The sequence below is a fragment of the Nerophis ophidion genome, linkage group LG03, assembly GCF_033978795.1.
Source record: "Nerophis ophidion isolate RoL-2023_Sa linkage group LG03, RoL_Noph_v1.0, whole genome shotgun sequence".
Classification (NCBI taxonomy): Eukaryota; Metazoa; Chordata; class Actinopteri; order Syngnathiformes; family Syngnathidae; genus Nerophis; species Nerophis ophidion.
Window position 1 is genome coordinate 68,328,928 of NC_084613.1, and position 5,523 is coordinate 68,334,450.

Consider the following 5,523-nt stretch of genomic DNA (forward strand, 5'->3'; position numbering starts at 1 on the left):
ACCAGCCAGCGCCAGCGCCAGCTCCCCAGTCAGTCCAAACGCCAACATAAACACAAAATCAACACCTATCCCACTAAAAGACTACGCTCCCCAAACCAGACCCGCACAATCACACCACCGAGACACAGCACCCAGACCAGACAAGAGGGCTGCTCTGCCACCACATCAAGTCACCCACACAGAACCCACAGCGGACCAGACCGGCATGGACCCCACTCAACGTCCCCTTTAAGGTATGCGCCTTAACAGCATAACAGTATGCACGTCTGCCGTCGCTCACATGTGCTCCACTGAATGTTCAAGGAGTTTTGGCGTTTGCTCACACATATGAAAAATTGGAGGGAAAATTGACCCCACCCAACAAGGAGTGAAAACCGTTCGACGCCAAACAACAAAAAAAATTTGTATTAAATCAAATAACTTTTTTTTTTAAATAAAATAAATACAAATCTCGCACCATCAGGCCACCAGACTGCAGTCCGTGCCAGCCGAGGAGGCAATGAGGGGGTGTGCCACACTCCTGAACCCCAACCCACCCATGAATGTGATGTGGGAGTGTGTAAGGCACCCAGAGTCTCTACTGTATAGTTACCTCCAGTCCCTATTGATGGGTTCACGGTAGCATGAGGTGGATATGTATGCTTGTGGGGACTAATAATGTGATTAAAATTGAGCGACATCAAGGCAATGGTGGGTCTCTACCATGCAGAGCCCCGCCAAATCCCAAGTGTCTAAAATGCAGCTAAAATTGAGGGTTGGAAAAACAGGGGACAAGTCTGGAGGACTGGAGTCCCATAGAGGCATCCTCATCCCCCCGCCATGCCTCCCCGCAGGACAATCCCTCAAAGTGTTGAATGAATAAATGAATTAATTAATGAATTGAATGAATTTATTTATTCCGGCAGACAGACATACAAACCCCGTTTCCATATGAGTTGGGAAATTGTGTTATATGTAAATATAAACGGAATACAATGATTTGCAAATCCTATTTAACCCATATCCGATTGAATGCACTACAAAGACAAGTAATTTGATGTTCAAACTCATAAACTTTATTTTTTTGCAAATAGTAATTAACTTAGAATTTCAAGGCTGCAACATGTGCCAAAGTAGTTGGGAAAGGGCTTGTTCACCACAGTGTTACATCACCTTTTCTTTTAACAACACTCAATAAACATTTGGGAACTGAGGAAACTAATTGTTGAAACTTTGAGAGTGGAATTATTTCCCATTCTTGTTTTATGTAGAGCTTCAGTCGTTCAACAGTCCGGGATCTCCGCTGTCGTATTTTACGCTTCATAATGCTCCACAAATTTTCGATGGGAGACAGGTATGGACTGCAGGTGGGCCAGGAAAGTAACCACACTCTTTTACTACAAAGCCACGCTGTTGTAACATGTCGCTTGGCATTGTCTTGCTGATAACGTTGCTTGGATGACAAAATATGTTGCTCCAAAACCTGTATGGACCTTTCAGCATTAATGGTGCCTTCACAGATGTGTAAGTCACCCATGCCTTGGGCACTAATACACCCCCATACCATCACAGATGCTGGCTTTTGAACTTTGCGCCTATAACAATCCGAATGGTTATTTTCCTCTTTGTTTCTGGAGGACACCACGTCCTCTGTTTACAAATATAATTTGAAATGTGGACACATCAGACCACAGAACACTTTTCCACTTTGCATCAGTCCATCTTAGATGAGCTCGGGCCCAGCAAAGCCGGCGGAATTTCATGGTGTTGGTATATGGTTTTGGCTTTGCATAGTAGATTTTTAACTTGCACTTACAGATGTAGAGACCAACTGTAGTTACTGACAGTGTCTTTATGAAGTGTTCCTGAGCCCATGTGGTGATATCCTTTACACACTGATGTCGGTTTTTGATGCAGTACCACCTGAGGGGTCAAAGGTCCTTAATATCATCGCTTACTTGCAGTGATTTCTCCAGATTCTCTGAACCTTTTGATGATTTTAAGGACCGTAGATGGTAAAATCCCTAAATTCCTTGCAATAGCTCATTGAGAAATGTTCTAAAACTGTTCGACAATTTGCTTACAAAGTGGTGACCCTCGCCCCATCCTTGTTTGTGAATGACTTAGCATTTCATTGAAGCTGCTTTTATACCCAATCATGGAACCCAACTCTTTGCAATTAGCCTGCGCAACTGTGGAATGTTCCATATAAGTGTTTGATGAGCTTTCTCCAACTCTATCAGTATTTATGGCCACCTTTCCCAACTTCTTTGTCATGTAATGCTGGCATCAAATTCTAAAGTTAATGATTATTTGCAAAAAAAAAAAAGTTTATTAGTTTGAACATCAAATATGTTGTCTTTGTAGCATATTCAACTGAATATGGGTTGAAAAGGATTTGCAAATCATTGTATCCATCCATCCATCCATTTTCTCCCGCTTATTTCCTTTGGGGTCACGGGGGGCGCTGGTGCTTATCTCAGCTACAATCGGGCGGAAGGCGGGGTACACCCTGGACAAGTCGACACCTCATCGCAGGGCAAACCACTAGTCTAACACGACACCACGCGAGTCTTCCCCCTGCCAAACAAAGCCAATTCCTCCCGTCCCAACCCAACTCTGCGTAGTCCACACCAGCAGCCCCACGCAGAAGAAAAAGCACAGCCCCAATGCCCAACGCGAACACTGCATCCCGGCCATCCACACAGTAATGCGCTCATACGAGTCCTGGCCAGGGTACAAAGCCTCTCAAGGGGGGAAGAAGTCAACGCATCCAAGCCAGCCAGCACCAGCCAGTCCCCACAATTTTATCAGCGCACAGCCACCAATCACGGTCCCTCGACCACTTCAACCCAACACAGCAACGCCAGCCGCGGGTACCACCACAGCAACCACCATGACTACTGCCTATCCCAACTCCATCCACAGCCCAGCCAATTGAGCCATTGTACATCCACCCTGGCCAACCAAACACCCCAACGCGCCACCGACCAAGCCCGGCGCCACAGCCCCATACAGCCGCAGAACGCGCCAGGGACCACAACAGAGAGGCGAACGGCACGCAGCCGCCCTGGATAATGGAAGAAATGACTTGCAACTCATCCTAATGTTTTATGCTCGATAACTTTTTAACGAGTTATCGCAAATGATATTGTTGCCGACATCTTAGAAATATGCTAACTTTTCCCAAGTTAGCATGTTTTAGGTTAACATTTTATCTAATTTTGTACGAGTTAACGCTAATAATAATGGATTCTGTCACTTGGCACCATTTTGGAAGTATGGTAACTGTTGCTATGTTAGCAAGCTCATGTTTTATGCGAGAATTTTAGCAAGGTTTTTTTTTTACTTATATTTCTTTTGTACGTTTAAAACACTTGTGGTCCACATAACATGTAATGGTGCTTTGGTCAAAATGTTACTTACATTTTGTTTTACAGACCATCTTCAAGTCGTCTCTTCAGGATTGTGCCGTTTTGTGGGCGGTCTTATTTATCTGTGGAAGCCCTCTTCCAGGTTAAGCCCCCTTTAACTGCGTTTCCACCCCGTCAGCAATGTTGTAGTTTTTAGCGCTTCTATAGCGAGTCTACTGACAAATATACAGGTAAGTTTGAACTATACACTATTTTTTTATCAAAAAGGGCAACAGTGGAGGATGCATGTCCACGTATGTGCCAGTCTGCCCCACACAAAGAGGATAGAGAAAAATAAGGAACTTATTAATTAAAACAATGTACTACAACTGAATAATAATTGCAGATGCTGCCTTTTGAACTTTGCGTCGATAACAGTCTAGATGGTTCGCTTCCCCTTTGGTCCGGATGACACAATGTCGAATATTTCCAAAAACAATTTGAAATGTGGACTCGTCAGAACACTTTTCCACTTTGCATCAGTCCATCTTAGATGATCTCGGGCCCAGAGAAGACATCGGCGTTACTGGATGTTGTTGATAAATGGCTTTCGCTTTGCATAGTAGAGCTTTAACTTGCACTTAGATGTAGCGACAATCTGTATTTAGTGACAGTGTTTTTTTTTAAGTGTTCCTGAGCCCATGTGGTGATATCCTTTAGAGATTGATGTCGTTTTTTTTTATACAGTGCCGTCTGAGGGATCGAAGGTCACGGTCATTCAAAGTTGGTTTCCGACCATGCCGCTTACGTGGAGTGATTTCTCCAGATTCTCTGAACCTTTTGATGATATTCTGGACTGTAAATGTTGAAATCCCTAAATTTCTTGCAATTGCACTTCGAGAACGTTGTTCTTAAACTGTTTGACTATTTGCTCACGCACTTGTGGACAAAGAGGTGTACCTTGCCCCATCCATTCTTGTGAAAGACTGAGCATTTTTTGGGAAGCTGTTTTTATACTCAATCATGGCACCCACCTGTTCCCAATTAGCCCTGCACACCTGTGGGATGTTCCAAATAAGTGTTTGATCAGCATTCCTCAACTTTATCAGTATTTATTGCCACCTTTCCCAACTTCTTTGTCACGTGTTGCTGGCATCAAATTCTAATATGTTGTCTTTGTAGCATATTCAACTGAATATGGGTTGAAAATGATTTGCAAACTATTGTATTCCGTTTATTTTTACATCTAACACAATTTCCAAACTCATATGGAAACAGGGTTTGCAGATATGGAGAAATCCACTGATGTAACTAAGGCAAAAGACATCACTTAAATCTCAAATGAATCGTTTGGAGCAGGTTTGGAAGAAGGTAATATTTTATATAAATATCGCTGCCATGCCTGCATGGTTCGATTTAATTTTCTGGGTTTATGGGGAACCCAAATACACAAAAACAGGTGCCAACAGGTAGGAAACGTTTGTTTTGCGTAATAGGAACCCTTTGACCTAAATAATCATGGATTCTGTTGTTTGGCGCCATCTTGGAAGTATGCTAACTGTTCCTATGTTAGCATGCTAACGCTTTATGCTAGAAATTTAGCAAATTGTGAACGTTTTAACCTAATAATCACGGATTCCGTTACCTGCCGCCTGCTTAGAAGTATTCTAATTGTTCTTTTGTTAGCACGCTAACCATCTGGACACTCACTCACTGGTGCTGGATGTCGTAGGAATTTTTCTAGTCAACATGTTTTGAACTCATTAGGTAAATTGACTTTCAACCCCTGCACGGCTCAGTTGAAAAGCAAACTGACTAATGTACAAAAGTACTGGATTTCAAATCAAACTAAATAACATATTGTATGTAAATAGACACAGTAAACTACATTTATTTTCAACATTTATTCCACAATGTATTCACAATTTGGACCATTCAACATTTGATCATTATTTAAATACAGCTTGAGCTTTTTAGCATAACATATTTTCTAGGGGATGGCGTGGCGTAGTTGGGAGAGTGGCCGTGCCAGAAATCTGAGGGTTACTGGTTCAATCCCCACCTTCTACTATCCTAGTCACGTCTGTTGTGTCCTTGAGCAAGACACTTCACCCTTGCTCCTGATGGGTCCTGGTTAGCCCCGTGCATGGCAGCTCCCGCCATCAGTGTGTGAATGTGTGTGTGTAAATGG